Raw genomic sequence first — 21471 nt, 5'->3', positions numbered from 1 at the left:
AAGGGAGGCAACAAGAGTAGTGCATAACAGCATGCGTTCAAGAGTCAAGCCGCATGAATTCAAATCCCATTTCTATCATTTGCTAATTATGTGGCCTTAGGCAAATTATCTAGTCTCAGTTTACTCACCTATAAAATGGAAATAAGAGTCACTGCCTCATAATGCAGATGGGAGGGTTAAATCATATAATACATGGAGAACATTTAGAACAGTACCTAGCACATAGTAGGCATTCATAAATGCCAAGTACTAGATTGTAGCAAAAAACTATGCTACAGAGTGTGACTTTAAAAAAATATGAAATTATATCTATGCTCTGATTATAACTATGTTAAACTATGTATATACAGATACAAGGAATAGGAAAGAGGTAATATGAAAACCTTATTTATTTGTAATGTTGGAATTATAGTGATAACTTTAAAATTTTCCATCAGTACATTTAAAAAAATATAATAAACTTATTTATACAAGACAGAATAAAACAGTTATAATTTTTATGTTAATAGTTATTTTATTAATGATTTCTAGTTAAAAATTATAGAATCTGCTGGCAATCAACAGTTCCCTCCATTTTGTTGTTTCTATTAAAAAAAAAATCAATCAACATATGCCCATTCATGGGGTTACCACCTCTCTCCAGAGGTTACCTTATTACCAAATTAGTGTGAATCCTTCCACACCTTTTTAACAATCCTCTCTGTCTCTGTCTTTCATTCACACACACACACACACACACACAGTTTAGGGGTTTTACCTTAAAAAATGAAAGGGACAGTATATATAATCCTGCAACTCACTTAACAATGTGTCTTGATATAGTTCCATGTCAATGCATATAGCTCATTCTTTTTAACAGGTGCATAGTAATCAATGCTATTAATGTGTACTTATAACATCTAAATTACCATCCAAACCAGAACACTATTGAGAGTGAAAGAGAGTGCTCTTAAAATTATGCTGGTAGCACAGGTATAAATCAGACCCATCCCAAGCTCACTGGGACATATGACCACCCTACAAAGGAGAGCTATACCTACTGGTTAGCATTTAAGTCATCTCAAATTTTTTGCTACTATGAACAATGCCTCAATGAGCATCCTTGTACCTATAACTCTTTGCACATGTAAGAGATATCTGTAGGGTAGGTTTCAAGAAACAGAATTACTGAGTCAAAAATAATACCTATCTGGGGCTTCCCTGGTGGTGCAGTGGTTGAGAGTCCACCTGCCAATGCAGGGGACACAGGTTCGTGCCCCGGTCCGGGAAGATCCCACATGCCATGTGAGAGCCCCGTGTACAGCAAAATAAAATATATATATATATATATATATCTTAAATTTTGATAAATACCATCACCTACAAGAAGGATGTATCAGTTTATAATTCCTGTCAATAGTATGTAAGATAACTTTTGCCTTTTTCTTTTATCAAAATTGGGTAGCTTTGGGCTTCCCTGGTGGCGCAGTGGTTGAGAGTCTGCCTGCCGATGCAAAGGACACGGGTTCGTGCCCCGGTCCAGGAGGATCCCACATGCCGCGGAGCGGCTGGGCCCGTGAGCCATGGCCGCTGAGCCTGCGTGTCCGGAGCCTGTGCTCCACAACGGGAGAGGCCACAGCAGTGAGAGGCCCGCGTACCTCAAAAAAAAAAAAAAAATTGGGTAGCTTTTTAAAAATTTGTTTGAACTTGCACTTCCCTCAATATGGGTAAAGCCAAGCATCTTTTTAACACATCTTCCATGCATTATATAGTTTTATTTGACTGCTTAACAAAATCTTTATTCTTTTCTTCTAAAAGTACTTTAAAAGTCAAAATTACAGAATTAAAAATTGTTTTAATTTAAGACAGGAAAGAACCTTAACTACACCCTCATTCTGTGCAAGGTGACATAGATGTCTAAAAAGTCAAGTGACTGTCCACTAGTTGGTCCTATATAATATTTCAAAACATTTTATTTATAACCAGAAAAAACTGTCTTGCTTATCAGACATTTTTCTCTAAGATATCAAGAACAATAATGATACTTTATCAGGTTATTTACAAATCACTGAGAAAATTAATTCTAATCTGTACTCCTACTCCTTTTACTACATATTAATATGCCCTGTCTTGAAAAAGCAAAATTTCCTACTTCTGAAAAGGGGACGAGGGGACAAAAGAAATTTGCTTTTAATGAAACAAAATTTAGTTTCATAATTATAATCAAGAAACAACACAACAACATGGATGGACCTGGAGAGTATTATACTCAGTAAAGTAAGCTAGAGATAGACAAATACTGTCTGTTACCACTTATATGTGGAATCTAAAAAATAAAACAAAAGATGTATAAGAAAACAGAAACAGACTAATGGATATAGAGAACTAGTGGTTACCAGTGAGGAGAAGGAAGGGAGGAGGAGCAAGATAGGGGTTAAGCAGTACGCACTACTAAATATAAAATAAGCTACAAGGATATATAGTATAGCACAGGGCATATGACCAATATTTTATAATAACTTTAAATGAAGTATAATTTATAAAAATTCTGAATCGCTCTTGAACACCTGAAACTGATATAATATCATAAATCAACTATACCTCAATAAAAAAATATTTTAATACATATGAAGAGGGTGGCAGAGTCAAGATGATGGTGTGGGAAGATACCGAGTTAGTGTCTTCCCACAACTAGGGCACCTGCCGGCCACTGGTGGGGGACCCTGATGCCCAAGGAAACAGGAGGAACCGCCAAGTGAACCAGCTAGATGTGGGGGGACTGAGGGGGGAGGAGAAGTGGAGGTCAGACAGGATCGGAGCCCTCTAGGCCGCATTGGTCCTTGGGGTCATAGGAGGGAGGCCGGGGAGATCAGGAGAGGCAGGGGGGAGGAGCCATCCAGGAGGAGAGGGAAAGGAGCAGAGGGCATTTGCCCCACCCACTTAGGCAGGGGAGACTGCTGAGCTCCCAGACTGGTCCACTACCCTCCAAGGTTCACCCTCCCTCCAGCTGCACTGATCCTTGGGGCATAGGAAGGAGGCGAGGGGAGAACAGGAGAGGCAGGCAGGAGGGGCGGGAGAGGAACAGAGGGCATTTGCCCCACCCACTCAGGCATGGGGAGCTGCTGAGCTCCCAGGCCCGTCCCCTGCCCTCCAAGGCCCCCTCCAGGCCGAGTGGGTCTTTAGGGGCATAGAAGAGAGGCCAGGGAGATCAGTAGAAGCAGGTGGGAGGGGCCCTCCGGGACCAGAGGAGGAGGAGAGAAGAGGAGGGCATTTGCCCTGCCCACTCCAGCCCAGGAAGCCAGCTGGGCTCCCAGGTGAGAAGGCATGCCTGGGCCCCTTCTGTTCCTTGAGCCTAAGCCCCACCCCCCACAGCATCCAGGGCCTTTTCCAGTCCTGTGGGTCCTAAGCATAGGCATCGCCCAAATCTTGCCCTTGCTTAGGCCCCGCCCTCCACAGCCAAGGCCTTCCCACCCCCTTTTTTTTCCTTTTTTTTTTCTTTTCCCTCCTCCTCTTTTTTTACTATTGTGGTACTGATGTACCTCCCGGTTTTTGATTCAACTGTATTTTTATTTTTATATTCTTTCTAACATATCTATTAATTTTCCAGTCTAATTTTATGTTTTACTTTGTTAGTGTTCTCTTTCTTTTTTTTTGCCACCCCACGTAGCTTGGGGGATCTTGGTTCAAGAGCTGGGGGTCAGGCGAAGCTCCTGCAGTGGGCACTCTGAGTCCGAACCACTGGACTAACAGAGAACCTCAGACCCCAGGGAATATTCATCACAGTGAGGTCTCACGGAGGTCTTCATCTCAGCACCGAGACCCAGATCTACCCAACAGCCTACAAACTCCAGTGTTGGAAGCTTCAGGCCAAACAACCAGTAAGAAAGGAACACAGGGGCTTCCCTGGTGGCGCAGTGGTTGAGAGTCTGCCTGCCAATGCAGGGGACATGGGTTCGTGCCCCAGTCCGGGAAGATTCCACATGCTGCGGAGCGGCTAGGCCCATGAGCCATGGCCACTGAGCCTGCGCGTCTGGAGCCCGCCCCCCGCAAAGGGAGAGGCAAAAAAAGGAAAAGGCCCAAGAAAAAAAAAAAAAAAAAAAAAAAAAAGAAAAAAGAAAGGAACACAATCTCACCCACAAAAAAAATTTAAAAATGAGAGGGCAAAAAATTATGTCACAGATGAAGGAGCAAGGTACAAACCTACAAGACCAAATAAATGAAGAAGAAAAAGGCAATCTATCTGAAAACAAATTCAGAGTAATGATTGTAAAGATGATCCAGAATCTCGGAAATAGAATGGAGGCATGGATTGAGAAAATACAAGAAATGTTCAAGAAAGACCTAGAAGAACTAAAGAACAAACACACAGAGATGAACAACACAATAACTGAAATGAAAAATACACTAGAAGGAATCATAACAGAAAAACTGAGGCAGAAGAATGATTAAGTGAGCTGGAAGACAAAATGGTGGAAATAACTTCCGTGGAGCAGAATAAAGAAAAAAGAATGAAAAGAATTGAAGACACTCTCAGAGACCTCTGGGACAACACTAAACGCACCAACATTCGAATTTACAGGGGTCCCAGAAGAAGAAGAGAGAAAGAGTCTGAGAAAATATCTGAAGAGACTGTAGTCGAAAACTACCCTAACGTGGGAAAGTAAATAGTCACCTAAGTCCAGGAAGCACAGAGAGTCCCAAACAGGATAAACCCTAGGAAAAATGCACCAAGACACATATAAATCAAACTAACAAAAATTAAATTCAAAGAAAAAATATTAAAAGTAGCAAGAGAAAAACAGAAAATAACATATAAAGGAATCCGCATAAGATTATCATCTGATTTTTCAGCAGAAACTCTGCAGGCCAGAACGAAGTGGCAGGATATACTTAAAGTGATGAAAGAGAAAAACCTGTAGGGTTTTCTGTAGGTTGTAACCAAGATTACTCTACCCAGCAAGGATCTCATTCAGATTCGATGGAAAAATCAAAAGCTTTTCAGACAAGCAAAAGCTAAGAAAATTCAGCACCACCAAACGAGCTTTACAAGAAATGCTAAAGAAACTTTTCTAGGTGGGAAACACAAGAGAAGAAAAAGACCCACAAACCCAAAACAATTTAAAAAATGGTAATAGGAACATACATATCAATAATAACCTTGAATATAAATGGATTAAATGCCCCAACCAAAAGACACAGACTGGCTGAATGGATACACAAACAAGACCCATATATATGCTGCTACAAGAGACCCATTTCAGACCTAGGGACACATACAGACTGAAAGTGAAGGGACAGAAAAAGATATTCCATGCAAATGGAAATCAAAAGAAAGCTGGAGTAGCAATATTATCTATTAATAATTAATTAATAGATAATTAATTAATTATCTGTATCAGATAATACAGACTTTAAAATAAAGACTGTCACAAGAAATAAGGAGGGACACTACATAATGATCAAAGGATCAATCCAAGAACAAGATATAACCATTATAAATGTTCATGCACCCAACACAGGAGCACCTCAACACATAAGGCAAATGCTAACAACCATGAAAGGAGAAATCGAAAGTAACACAATAATAGTAGGGGACTTTAACACCTCACTTATACCAATGGAGAGAGCATCCAAACAGAAAATAAATAAGGAAACACAAGTTTTAAATGACACAACAGACCAGATAGACTTAACTGATATTTATAGAACATTCCACCCAAAAGTGGCAGAATACACTTTCTTCTCAAGTGCACATGGAACATTCTATAGGATAGATCACATCTTGAGTCACAAATCAAGCCTCAGAAAATTTAAGAAAACTGAAATCGTATCAAGCATCTTTTCTGACCACATGCTAGCAGATAGGAAATCAATTACAGAAAAAAAAAACTACAGAAAACACAAATACATGGAGGCTAAACAGTACACTACTAAATAACCAAGAGATCAATAAAGAAATTAAAGAAAAAATTTAAAAATATATAGAAACAAATGACAACAAAAACATGATGACCCAAAACCTATGGGACGCAGTAAAAGCAGTTCGAAGAGGGAAGTTTATAGCAATTCAATCTCACCTCAAAAACAAGAAAAATCTTAAATAAACGATCTAACCCACCACTTAAAACAACTAGAGAAAGAACAAATAAAATCCACAGTCAGTAGAAAGCAAGAAATCATAAAGATCAGAGCAGAAATAAAAGAAATAGAAACGAAGAGAACAATAGCAAAGATCAATAAAACTAAAAGACGGTTCTTTGAGAAGATAAACAAAATTGATAAACCTTTAGCCAGACTCATCAAGAAAAAAAAGGAGAGGATGCAAATCAATAAAATTACAAATGAAAAAGGACAGATTACAACTGACAATGCAGAAATACGAAGGATTATAAGAGACTACTACAAACAACTATATGCCAATAAAATGGACAACCACGAAGAAATGGACAAGTTCTTGGAAAAGTACAACCTTCCAAGATTGAACCAGGAAGAACGAGAAAATATAAACAGACCAGTCACAGGTAATGAAACTGAAACCATAATAAAAAATCTTCCAACAAACAAAAGTCCAGCACCGGAGGGCTTCACAGGTGAATTCTATCGAACATTTACAGAAGAGTTAACACCTATTCTTCTCAAACTCTTCCAAAAAATTGCAGAGGGAGGAACACTCCCAAACTCATTCTACGAGGCCACCATCACCCTGATACCAAAACCAGCCAAGGATGTCACAAAGAAAGAAAACTACAGGCCAATATCACTGATGAACATAGATGCAAAAATCCTCAACAAAAGACTAGCAAACAGAATCCAACAACACATTAAAAGGATCATATACCATGATCAGGTGGGATTTATCCCAAGGATGCAAGGATTCTTCAATATACGCAAAACAATCAATGTGATACACCATATTAACAAATTAAAGAATAAAAACCATAGGATCATCTCAATAGATGCAGAAAAAGCTTTTGACAAAATTCAACACCCATTTATGATTAAAAACTCTCCAGAAAGTGGGCATAGAGGGAACCTACCTCAACAGAGTAAAAGCCATATATGACAAATCCACAGCAAACATCACTCTCAATGGTGAAAAACTGAAACCATTTCCTCTAAGATCAGGAAAATGACAATGATGTCCACTCTCGCCACTCTTATTCAACATAGTTTGGAAGTCCTACCCACAGCAATCAGAGAAGAAAAAGAAATAAAAGGAATCCAAATTGGAAAAGAAGAAGTAAAACTGTCACTGTTTGCAGATGACACGATACTATACATAGACTATCCTAAAGATGCCACCAGAAAACTACTAGAACTAATCAATGAATTTGGTAAGGTTGCAGGATACAAAATTAATGCACAGAAATCTCTTGCATTCCTATACACTAAAAACAAAAGGTCAGAAAGAGAAATCAAGGAAACAATCCCATTTACCATCACAACAAAAAGAATAAAATACCTAGGAATAAACCTGCCTAAGGAGGCGAAAGACCTCTACTCAGAAAACTATAAAACAGTAATGAAAGAAATCAGAGATGACATAAACAGATGGAGAAATATACCATGTTCTTGGATTGGAAGAATCAATATTGTGAAAATGACTCTACTACTCAAAGCAGTCTACAGATTCAGTGCAATCCCTATCAAACTACCAATGGCATTCTTCACAGAACTAGAAGAAAGTATTTTACAGTTCGTATGGAAACACAAAAGACCCTGAATAGCCAAAGAAATCTTGAGAAAGAAAAATGGAGTTGGCGGAATCAGGCTCTCCAACTTCAAACTATACCACAAAGCTACAGTAATCAAGACAGTATGGTACTGGCACAAAAAACAGAAATACAGATCAATGGTATAGGATAGAATGCCCAGAGATAAACCCACACACATATGGGCACCTAATTTACAACAAAGGAGGCAAGAACATACAATGGAGAAAAGACAGCCTCTTCAATAAGTGGTGCTGGGAAAACTGTATAGCTACATGTAAAAGAATGAAATTAGAACACTCCCTAACACCATACACAAAAATAAACTCAAAACGGATTAAAGACTTAAATGTAAGACCAGACACTATAAAACTCTTAGAGGAAAACATAGGAAGAACACTCTTTGACATAAACCACAGCAAGATCTTTTTTGACCCACCTCCTAGAGCAATGGAAATTAAAACAAAAATAAACAGATGGGACTTAATTAAATTTAAAAGCTTTTTCACATCAGAGGAAACCATAAACAAGACAAAAAGACAACCCTCAGAATGGGAGAAAACATTGCAAATGAAACAACAAAGGATAAATCTCCAAAATATACAAACAGCTCATAGAGCTCAATATCAAAAAAACAAACAATCCAGTTAAAACATGGGCAGAAGACCTAAATAGACATTTCACCAAAGAAGACACAGAGATGGCCAAGAGGCACATGAAAAGATGCTCAACATCACTAATTATTAGAGAAATGCAAATGAAAACAACAATGAGGTATCACCTCACACCAGTCAGAATGGCCATTATCAAAAAATATAGAAACAATAAATGCTGGAAAGGGTGTGGTGAAAAGGGAACCCTCCTGCACTGCTGGTGGCAATATAAATTGATATAACCACCTTGGAAAACAGTATGGCGGTTCCTTAAAAAACTAAAAATAGAACTATCATATGACCCAGCAATCCCACTACTGGGCATATACCCTGAGAAAACCATAATTCAAAAAGAGACAGTTACCACAATGTTCACTGCAGCACTATTTACATAGCCAGGTCATGAAAGCAACCTAAATGCCCATCGACGGACGAATGGAAAAAGAAGCAGTGGTACATATATACAATGGAATATTACTCATCCATAAAAAGGAACGAAATTGGGTCATTTGTAGAGATGTGGATGGATCTAGAGACTGTTATACAGAGTGAAGTACGTCTGAAAGAGAAAAACAAATATCGTGTTTTAATGCATATATGTGGAACCTAGAAACATAGTACAGATGAACCAGTTTGCAGGGCAGAAATAGAGACAAAGATATAGAGAAACGTATGGACACCAAAGGGGGAAAGTGGCGGGGCGGGGGGTGGTGGGATGAATTGGGAGATTGGGATTGACAGATATACACTAATATGTATAAAACAGATAACTAATAAGAACCTGCTGTATAAAAAATAAATAAAGTAAAATTCAAAAAAAAAAAAAGATACATGTACCACAATGTTCACTGCAGCACTATTTACGATAGCCAGGACATGGAAGCAACCTAAATGTCCATCAACAGATGAATGGATAAAGATGTGGCACATATATACAATGGAATATTACTCAGCTATAGAAATGAATGAAATTGAATTATTTGTAGTGAGGTGGATGGACCTCAAATCTGTCATACAGAGTGCAGTAAGTCAGAAAGAGAAAAACAAATACCGTATGCTAATGCATATATATGGAATTTTAAAAAGCGGTACTGAAGTGGCAGGGCACGAATAAAGACACAGACACAGAGAATGGACTTGAGGGCACGGTGGGGAAGGAGAATCTGGGATGAAGTGAGAGAGTAGCACTGACATATATACACTACTAAATGTAAACTGGATGGCTAGTGGGAAGCTGCTGCATAGCACATGGAGATCAGCTCTGTACTTTGAGACGACCCTAGAGGGACGGGATAGCGAGGGTGGGAGGGGAAATGGGGATATATGTATACATATAGTTGATTCATTTTGTTGCACAGAAGAAATTAAAACGACATTGTAAAGCATTTATACTCCAATAAAGATGTGGAAAAAAAAAGTTGTTACTATAATACTGAGATTTTGATTAAATGTAAACCTACATAAGAACGCACATAAAATTTGTAAGCAAGAACTGAAAAAATGCACTTAGGTTGATTAAATTCTAAGCAAGACTTGCACACATCTATTCCGTGTGGTTTGTGTAAATTATACAGTAAAGTGTGGATTCCTATCACATCACACCAGGATATTGCAGTTTTAGTACTTACTTTAAGCTTAGGGTACTTAATGCCTAATTTTAATAGAGTGTACGTTCTGTCTTCCCCACTAGACTATATGCTCCATAAGGACAAGAACTATGTTTATCTTATTCAGTGTTCATCCCCAGAACCTAGAATAGTACCTAGAACACAGTACACAAAATAAATTTGTTAAACATCCCATAGTTTTGTGTTTTGCAGGTTGTATCTGTTTTCTAGCTGTCCTGAAATAGAGTGTTCTTTGTATCTGGATTCCTTTTTTATTTTGTGAATCCTGGCAAAACACCTGTCACAAATTAAGCAAGGCTTAACCTTATTTTTTGAGTCTAGACTTTTATCTATACATACCAAGACATGGAAATAAAATTTCTGCTTTTTGCACTACCTCAAAGATCTGAAAACATAGTCTACAGTGGGAGGAAGCAATAATTGTTGTCCTGTTACTTCGTTAAAGGGAACTGAATGAAACTGAACATACATTGAGAAAGCGAATTTTAAAATGTTGGTACACAAATACAAAATCAGATTTTTTCAAAACTGTCACTGGAAAACCATGTTTCACAAGGGAGTGCCAGATGTCAAAAAACGCCATTTTTCTTGAGCGCACATAATTTCCTAAACACCAATCTGAAAGTTCCTTAGCCGGTTAAACTTGGTTCAAAGCTTTTGACAAGTTTATATTCTGAAAAGGCCCAATTTATTATAAATACAAGGTGATTATATAATTTATTATCCAAACCAGGACATTTCTTGAGAGAGGGAACACTAAAAATAATTATACCAGCAACAACAGGTAAAAACTGCCCTCAGCAAACCATGACTTATGTTAACTACATATATGTAACCTTGCTAAAATACACCTAAAATCAGATTACTGACTACTATTTTGGGAGTCTTCTCTACTTTTACACCAAAGGAATCTGTTTCACTAACCTTGTAGATCAAGATGTCTATCTGACACAAATGACATAAGTATTTCGTACGAAAAATTTAAAGCACATATTTTCAAGAACAATTTCATTAAAGGTATATCGTGTAAATTACTCAATAAAATCAGTAGAGAATAATATTATGGAAATTGTGAATCACAGGTCACACCGTTAGCATGATCAGAATTAATTTCTTCCTGATATTTTTTCACAGTCAGAATTTAAAAGTTTTAATTTCTATATCAAAACTATATCTCCGTGTGCACACTTATAAAATACACTCACAGTCATTTGAAAAACTAAACTTTTAAGAATGGTACACTCCAGTCCTTAAAATTTCTTAAACTATGTATATACATATTCATATATTAACATGTATTTATATATAAAATATAAATATATATACACACAAACATTTTTCAAGTATCCATTAGGGAGAAAAAATTATACATTCTTTCTAGAAAGCAATTTGGCAATGTCTATGATGAGTCAATATGTCAAACTCCAGTTCCAGAAATAAATCTTAAGTAAACTGTCAGGAAAAAAAATTATAAAAAAGGCATTTATCACACTTAAATGTTCAACATTAGAATACTGTTTATGTAAAATTATGGCATACAATGAAATTAGGAAGCCATACTGGGTCCAGGTATAAAATGACATTTGTAATATTATCCCAAACTTTGTTTTAAATACACACACGCACTTATATGCATTTAAAACATATACAAGCATATATGCAAAAGAAGAAAACTAGAAAAAAAATTCCAAAATGTTAACCATAATCATCTGAATTGTGAGATAAGTGATTTGGGTTCTCTTAATCAATTTCTATAGTTTCTAATAATATTTTCTTAGCTTTCTCCAATAAATACACTGCTATGCTGAGTATGAAAGTTTTTATATTTTACATTTAGTTTCAGAATTGAATTTTACCAAATATTTAAAGAAGAAATAACATTCTACACAATCTCTTCTAAAAACAGAAAAGGAAGGAACACGGCATAACTAATTTTATGAGGCCAGCACTACCCTGATATTAAAACCAGACAAAGACAGAACAAGAAAACTACAGATCAAAATTCCTCTTTAATATAGATGAAATAATTTAAGAAAATATTAGCAAATAAAATCCATCAATATATTAAAAGAATACTAAGTCATGACCAAGTAGGAGTTTATCCCAGGAATGTAAGATTACTTTTATAATCAGAAATTAATCAATGTAATCTACCAGAGTAACAGACTAAAAAGGAAAACTGCATGATCTTACCAAAAGATGCAGAAAAGTCCTTGACAAAATTCAACTTCTATTCATGATAAAAACTGTCAGCAAACTAGGAATAGAAACTTCTTAACTTGATAAATTGCATCCACAAAAACTCTAAAGCTAACATCATATTTAATGGTGAAAGACTGAACTGCTCTCCTCCTAAGATCAGGAACAAGTCAAAGATGTCGACACTTACCATTACTGTATCGCACTTTACTGGAAATCCTAGCTGGTATAATATGGCAAGAAAAATTAATAAAAGGCATACAGATCAGAAATAAAGAAATAAGGGTGTCACTAGTTGGAGACCGTATTTGAAAATCACAAGGGATCTACAAAAAAGCTTCTAGAACTATTAAGTGAGTTAAGCAAGGTCAAAGGACACAAGGTCAACATACAAAAAATCAATCATATTTCTATATACTGGCAATCAACAATTAGAAATCAAAATTAGAAAACAAAACCATTCACAACAGCTCTAAAAACATGAAATATTTAAATATCTGAGAACTATAAAATATGGATGAAAGAAATCAAAGGTGACCTTAATAAATGAAAAGACATTTTGTTCATGGACTGAAAGACTCACACAGTTAAAATGTCAATTCTTCCCAAATTGTTCTATGGATTTAATACAATTCCAATCATAATCCCAACCAGAATTTTTGTAGATAAAGACAAGATGACTAAAATGTATGTGCAAAGGCAAACAAAGTAGAATAACGAATTTCAAAAATTAGGGACAAAGTTGGAGAATTCAAACTACCCTATTTTAAGACTCACTACAAAGCTACAATAATAATGAGGTATTAGCAGAAGGACAGACATATAGATCACTGGAACCAAAGAGAGAATCCAGAGATGGACTCACACAATTATGGTAACTGATTTCTGACATAGATGCAAATACAATTCAATGGAGAAATGACAGTCTTTTCAACAAATAGGGCTGGAAAAACAGAACATCCATATGCCACAAAAAGAAAAGAGGACAGAGAAACTTTACATAAAAAATAACTCAAGGGCTTCCCTGGTGGCGCAGTGGTTGAGAGTCCGCCTGCCGATGCAGGGGACACGGGTTCATGCCCTGGTCCGGGAAGATCCCACATGCCGCGGAGCGGCTAGGTCCGTGAGCCATGGCCACTGAGCCTGTGCGTCCGGAGCCTGTGCTCCGCAACGGGACAGGCCACAACAGTGAGAGGCCCACGTACCACAAAAAAAAAAAAAAAAAAAAAACTCAAAATGAATCATAAATCTAAATATCAAATGTAAGCTATAAAATTCTAAAAGAAATCAGAGAAGAAAAAATTTTGTAAACCTGAATTAGACAAAGTGTTCTTATACATAACACTACAAACATAATTCATAAAGGAAAATAAAATGATAATTCAAACCTCATCAAAGTTTAAATCTTTTGCTCTGTGAAAGACTGAGGGTATGAAAAGATAAAAGACTGGGAGAAAATATTTGCAAACCATTAACAAAGAAAATTGTAAACAGGCTATATAAGAACTAAAAACTGAAAACTCAACCATCAGAAAACAGCCTAATTTTTTTAACGGGCAAAAGATTTAAATGGATATTTCACCAACAATGGCAAGTAAGCACAGGAAATGACGCTCAACAACATTAGTCACTAGAGAAATGCACTTTTTTTTTTTTTTTTTTAAAAGAATCAATTTTATTTGCATTTGGCTGCGTTGGGTCTTCGTTGCTGCGCACCGCACCGGCTTTCTCTAGTTGCGGCGTAAGGATACCAAGCAATTAGAACTCTCATATACTGTTGGAGGGAATATAAAGAAGTACAGCCACTCTGGATAACAGGTCGGCAGTTTCTTATAAAGTTAAACACCTTCTACGTGGCCCAGCAATCTCACTCAGGGATATTTACCCTAGAGAAATGAAAAAATGTTGACACAAAACCTGTACATAAATGTTAGTAACAGTTTTATTCATAATCCCCACATACTGAAGACAATCCAGTCATCCTTCACCAAGTGAATGGTTAAAGGAATCCACCATACACTGATAAAACTCACATAACTGTACATGCATGCAAAGTTAATTTTATAATATATTAATTTAAATTTTTAACAGAATTAATTACCTTCACCCAACCCCCACTCTTGCCCCAAACTTTCTCATCACCTATGTTTCCTACATCAGTAAATAATACCACTAGCCATCCGGTTGCTCTGATGCTCTATGAAAGAGCATCTTTCACAGAGCTTATGAAAAGCTCTATGGTTCAGCTAAGTACTCATTATATCTAGTTGACAATTCTGTACCCAATGCCTAGAATATAGCAGGTACTCGATAGATATTTGTTATCTAAATGTGAAATCTGAAACTATTAAGGAGGAAGAGAATGTAGGAGACAAAGGGTCACTAACACAAAAATGCCCAAAGAGTAAAGTGAAATTTTTAAAAAACAATGGATTTAACCACATGAAAATTAATTATTTCTGTTCAAAGGACACCACAGGCAAAGTAAACAAACAGATGACAGAGAAAAATGATTTGCAACGTCTAGAATCAACAAAAATGATATCAGGAATGTACAAAGAACTGCAAATTAAAGAAAAACTAGAAACCTGACACAAAAATGAATATAAAATGTAAATTAAAAAGTTACAGAAGCAGAGAGCTGAATGGTTGCAGTCACTACAAGACTCATTAGTTATCAGGAATATAAAAAGAACTGCAAATCAACAAGACAGACCAGAAATCTGACATAAAAATTCATACAGGATGTAAATAGGAAAGTTAAGGAAGCAGACAGCTAAATGGCTGCAATCATCGCAAGACCCATTAGTAATCAGAAAAATGCAAATTCAACCAACACTGAAATAACACTATACCTGTGTCAAAATGGCAGGTTAGAAAGATTAAGTCCTATCAAATATTGGCGAGGATGGTAATTCATATGTACTGCTGGTGGGAGTATAAATGAATACAAACATTCTGGAAAACAATCAGGTCATATTTAGTGAAATTAAATTATAAGTACGCTGTATGTATGCCTCCCTTGCTAGTTTATAAACTCCACAAGGACAGAAGACAATTGGGTTGTTTTTCACGCCTTTCTCTTCTATACCTAATACAGTGCCCAGTATATAATAAATATTTATTTGTATTAATAAGCTAATTTAGGGCCATTAAATACTGTTAATGTATTTGCTTAAAAAAAAACTTTAAAACGCCTCTGGCTGTTTTTCAAAGCGAATAAACAGAATGCTTTATTTCTCTCTCCAAAAAATTGTCTTTGTCCTGATATCTTCTTTTTTCTGAGTCAATGATTATTCATATTAAAAGTTTTAGAATAATTAACGACAAACTTTTCTTCTCAAAAAGCTCATCTCTTTCGAATTCAAGAGGAGTACATTCTCATAGTGACTAGAGTAACTATTTCAACTCAGTAATAAACAAATTTCATAAGCCAGGAAGAGTCCTATACAAGGTAGTCAACAGTAATACATTAGTCAAAATTTCCCTGTTCTGTCATGTTTAAGTAACTTTTGCTCACTCAAAGAAAACTTACGGGAAGAAAATGTCATATCTAAAGAGGCTAAGTAGACTCTAAATCTAAACTCTCATCAAATATTTAGTGCTTGCTCTAATATTTCACCACCAGGTGGCAGATCCATGCAACTTTCTAGAAATGCTCTTATCAGTCCTGAGAAGTTAGTCCAATTACAAGGAATTTTAGGAAAAGTGAAATAATTTTAAGCATATTTGAACCTAAGCCAGTTAACCACAGGCTAGATGTGATTGCTCCTTAGAACATTACACATCTATTTAACTGTAAATCTGTCTCCAGGCCATGCAGGGCACACAATTATCTTTAAAGAAAGCAGAACACTAAAATACAATTTTAAAATGTGGTTATCCACAGTCCAGTCATTCAAAACCCTCAGAAGTGTAAGAAAGAGCTTTGAATCCAAACGTAAGGAAAGCAAGAGACGAAAAGAAATTGTGAAGAAAGACATGAATAAAGAGAAGAAAGGACAAAGAGGAGAAACACCTACCAAACCAAGAAGCTATCAAAACCCAAGTTATAGCAACCCAAAAAACCAGTGACATTTCGGTGTTTTCAGAAAAATATTCTAATCAATAAACACTAATCTCAAGTGAAGCAGTTAATTAAGAAATTGACTTTTCAAAAATTTTCATTAAAATGATTGTTAAATTCTAAAAATGTATTAAATTTCAAGATGAAATATACTACCTTGGAATGACTCTTCAGTTATTTTAAGATGCTATTGGAAACACTTCTTGCAAATGCATCTTTTCAATCTAAGGAGGACATCCTCACCTGCTCACCACCCTGGCTGTGGCAAACCCTCCCCTCCACCTCTCCTCCTCCAGCCCTAATCCAACTTCTCCTGCCTCTTCCTGGCTCATGTTTACAGAAGCAGCAGCCATGGCTCCCGACACTCAGAAAGAGACCCCTCGCCACTGCAAATACCAGGCAATAGCTCAGCTTCCTCACTAATATTTCCTTCCTGATATCCTTCATATCTACTTCAGCCACGATTAGAAATCAATACCCAAGCTGCCTCATGAACCAGGGCTGATCTGAGTTTTGTGGGGTTTGAAGAATATATAATTTGGGGGCCTTCTGTAAGAAAAAGAATAGGGAAAACGTCTCACTTTTGCAGATTGTACAGAAATATATAAGTACTGAACACATTGCTAGAGCCTCTCCCATACCCTAAAAGGGGTCCCTGCAAATGAGGGGATGCAGAACTCATCAACTTAGGGGCGAATCGTCCTGCCATGAACACATGCTAAGGAAAAACAAGCCTCTTGTTAAATACAACTGGTACATCAATTCCAGCCAGTAAAAGGAATAATACTGCCTAGAGAGTTACAGTGTTCTTAGTTACTTTAGAACAAAATGGCTAAAATTAAGGACAGAGCCCAACAGTCTAATGATGACATGAGAACAAAGCATGAGGAAGAAAAACTGTTAGTAGAACCAAGGAGGGGAATGTAGGGAACAGTTTTCCCCACTGGGCTCTTATTTACATAACCCAGCTTCAGAAAACTCTCACTTTTCTTCCCTGACAGAAACACTCAAATAGAGAAAAAACAATTCTCAAACAACTTTGCACCATACACCCCATCATTCTACAGTCCACAGTCCCTAACACTATCAGAAGAAAGTTGCCAAACCTCTCATTCCTTCCTCTAATACAAACTGTTTTGATATACACAAAGGTCTCAGCAGCTTATCTAAGTGAACAAGAACACAAGTTCTCATTTCCTAATAACTTCCTGAATATTTTATTATCGTTTCCTCCCAGGAAATTTATTCACTCTATGTAGCTCCAACACTAACAGTCCATTTTCGAAGGGAAACTATTCAAATATACCAGAAGATCATACAAAAGATTACCTCCACTACTAGGTTATTGTTTGACATATGTCTGAGTAAAAAAGATATGACTTGAAAATACATATGAATTTCATAACAAACACACAGAAAACAAAGAGAGACAATTATTTAAATCAGAATATATTTTCACAAACCAATTTAAAAAATGCAAAAAAATTAAAACTGTATATTCATACTGATTGAATAGTACATTTAAAATATACATCTACATTTCAACTATATCTACATTTCAATTATACTTCAGTAAAAAATTAAAATTAAAAAAAAAAGATCAAGAGTAAGATTGGGTAATTTCACCCACTAACAAGAAAAATTATTGGCATTCTTTACTAACTCTAGTTTCAGGGAAAATGCTTCCTAGAAATTACCTTGTTTTAACACCAGAATATTTTTAATACACAATTTGTATTCCTAGGGTCACAATTTGGGGCCTACTGTATGGCATAACAGCATATAATACATGCCAAACTTCACAGCAAAACCTCTGCTCTTTGGAGCAAAGGATTTGGGGTAGTAAATAACTAGGAAAGTAAGACTCCAATAATGGGCATTCTCTTCACCATATACATTCCTGAACAATTTAAAAAGAACTTCTTTCCTTTCGCATTGGAACAGAAGAAGTAGGTATGACTAAATAAAGAGGATAGGAATGAGTGCACACTAAAGAGTTAAAGAGCAATGGTAAATGGGAGTGTTTCCTTAATTTCTCTTTCAGATTTTTCCTCATTAGTGTATAGGAATGCAAGAGATTTCTGTGCATTAATTTTGTATCCTGCAACTTTACCAAATTCATTGATTAGCTCTAGGAGTTTTCTGGTGGCATCTTTAGGATTCTCTATAGTATCATGTCATCTGCAAGCAGTGACAATCTTACTTCTTTTCCAATTTGGATTCCTTTTATCTCTTTTTCTTCTCTGATTACTGTGGCTAAAACTTCCAAAACTATGTTGAATAACAGTGGTGAGAGTGGGCACCCTTCTATGGTTCCTGATCTTAGAGGAGGCAAAAGACCTGTATACAGAATACTATAAAACACTGATGAAAGAAATTAAAGATGATACAAACAGAGAGAGAGATATACCATGTTCTTGGATTGGAAGAATCAATATTGTGAAAATGACTATACTACCCAAAGCAATCTACAGATTCAACACAATCCCTATCAAACTACCAATGGCATTTTTTTACAGAACTAGAACAAAAAAATCTTAAAATTTGTATGGAGACACAAAAGACCCCGAATAGCCAAAGCAGTCTTGAGAGAAAAAAACAGAGCTGGAGGAATCAGACTCCCTGACTTCAGACTACACTACAAAGCTACAGTAATCAAGACAATATGGTACTGGCACAAAAACAGAAATATACATCAATGGAACAGGATAGAAAGCCCAGAGATAAACCCACGCACCTATGGTCAACTAATCTATGACAAAGGAGGCAAGGATATAAAATGGAGAAAAGACAGTCTCTTCAATAAGTAGTGCTGGGAAACCTGGACAACTACATGTAAGAGAATGAAATTAGAACACTTCCTAACACCATACATAAAAATAAACTCAAAATGGATTAGAGACCTAAATGTAAGACTGAACACTATAAAACTCTTAGAGGAAAACAAAGGAAGAACACTCTTTGACCCAAATCACAGCAAGATCTTTTTTGATCCACCTCCTAGAGTAATGAAAATAAAAACAAAAATAAACAAATGGGACCTAATGAAACTTAAAGGCTTTTGCAAAGCAAAGGAAACTACAAGCAAGATGAAAAGACAACCCTCAGAATGGGAGAAAATATTTGCAAATGAATCAACGGACAAAGGATTAATCTCCAAAATATATAAACAGCTCATACAGCTCAATATTAAAAAAAAAAAACCCAATCAAAAAAATGGGCATAAGACCTAAATAGACATTTCTCCAAAGAAGACATACAAATGGACAAGAAGCACATGAAAAGCTGCTCAACATCACTAATTATTAGAGAAATGCAAATCAAAACTACATTGAGGTATCACCTCACACCAGTTAGAATGGGCATCATCAGAAAATCTACAAACAACAAATGCTGGAGAGCGTGTGGAGAAAAGGGAACCTTCTTGCACTGTTGGTGGGAATGTAAATTGATAGAGCCACTATGGAGAACAGTATGGAGGTTCCTTAAAAAACTAAAAATAGCACTACCATATGACCCAGCAATCCCACCACTGGGCATATACCCTGAGAAAACCATAATTCAAAAAGAGTCATGTGCCACAGTGTTCATTGCAGCTCTATTTACAATAGCCAGGACATGGAATCAACCTAAGTGTCCATCAACAAATGAATGGGTAAAGAAGATGTGGCACATATATACAATGGAATATTACTCAGCCATAAAAAGAAACGAAATTGAGTTATTTGTAGTGAGGTGGATGGACCTAGAGTCTGTCATACAGAGTGAAATAAGTCACAAAGAGAAAAACAAATATCATATATTAATGGATATATGTGGAACCTAGAAAAATGGTACAGATGAACCGGTCTGCAGGGCAGAAATAGAGGCACAGATGTAGAGAACAAACGTATGGACACCAAGGAGGGAAAGTGGTGGTGGGGGTGGGATGAATTGGGAGACTGGGATTGACAGATATACACTAATATGTATAAAATGGATAACTAATAAGAACCTGCTGTATAAAAAAATAAATAAAGTAAAATTTTTAAAAAAAAGAGTTAAAAAGCCAGCATTCCAGGAGGGAAAACTACACTGTTTAGTGTATTGTAGTATAGCCAGCTGGTTAACAGCCTTGCCTAAACTAAATTCCTGCTTGTCACTTACTAGTTATATAACCACAGAGTAAATGACTTGTTACATGTGACACACTTTTTTAAAGTCTCTGGCATATAGAGCTTTCCACAATGAGAAAATTGAGGCACAGAGAGGTTAACCAACTTGCCTAAAGTTCCCCATACCTTGGGAACGCCCAGCACTGCTAGTGAGATTTACAGAAAGACGAGGAAAATACAGCCATCTTTTTTTTTTTGCGGTACGCAGGCCCCTCAATGTTGTGGCCTCTCCCGTTGCGGAGCACAGGCTCCGGACGCGCAGGCTCAGCGGCCATGGCTCACGGGCCTAGCTGCTTCTCGGCATGTGGGATCTTCCCGGACCGGGGCACGAACCCGTGTCCCCTGCATTGGCAGGAGGACTCTCAACCACTGCGCCACCAGGGAAGCCCCCTAGCCAACTGTATTTTACACAGTCGAAACATAGGGCATCTCCTATACCTGTATAACCAACAACTGCTCATGCCACACCCTACTCCAGAGTGTCCCTAAAGCCTTTTAAGAATCTTTTACTGTGTACTGGACTTCTCACTGAGCAGCAAGGTAGGAAGCACTGCCATTATCTAAATTACACAGAACCCTCTGTGGAATGAGAAGAGGGGAGTGAGGCCAGCCCAATCACCTACACTGCTGCTCTTCAACCATCCTTGAAGGACGTCATCATGAAAAACTGTAACAAATTTCAACTGACAAAATCTATAGAACACTGGAACAGCCACTATTTTTAATACAGCAACATAACTGAAAACAGTATACCACAGAAATCATTCTAAGATATCAATATCATTCTCCCTCTCCTAAGGAATTCTCTAACTTATTTGAGCAGAGAATACTTTTTTTTCCCACAATAAAACTAATAACTTCTTGACTAGAGGAACAATGTTCCACGAAACACCAATTTTTGGTAAACAGCCTAGACTCAACCCATTCCTCCAATTCATAGCACACCCCATTGCCAAACCAAGCACCCATCCCTATCTTGTGCCACTTCACATGAACACTCCAAACCTCAAAGTAAATCACTTTCTGTGCCCATATCACAAACGCTTTCTTACTCATAGGTGTTTGCTCATTATATTTCCT

At 36.8% G+C, this 21471-nt stretch overlaps 1 protein-coding gene across 11 annotated transcripts in view; it reads right to left on the bottom strand.

The window, feature by feature from the left end:
• NEO1 (neogenin 1) overlaps nucleotides 1–21471 on the bottom strand; it is a 237875-nt gene that overhangs the window by 192650 nt on the left and 23754 nt on the right. The gene's annotated exons all lie outside the window — the stretch shown is intronic.

The sequence above is a fragment of the Aethalodelphis obliquidens genome, unplaced genomic scaffold (assembly GCF_003676395.1).
Source record: "Aethalodelphis obliquidens isolate GAN/ISIS:26980383/991018 unplaced genomic scaffold, ASM367639v1 scaffold26, whole genome shotgun sequence".
In the NCBI taxonomy this organism is placed as follows: domain Eukaryota; kingdom Metazoa; phylum Chordata; class Mammalia; order Artiodactyla; family Delphinidae; genus Aethalodelphis; species Aethalodelphis obliquidens.
The sequence above is the reverse complement of the archived record's forward strand: the minus strand, read 5'-3'. Positions and strand labels throughout refer to the sequence as shown.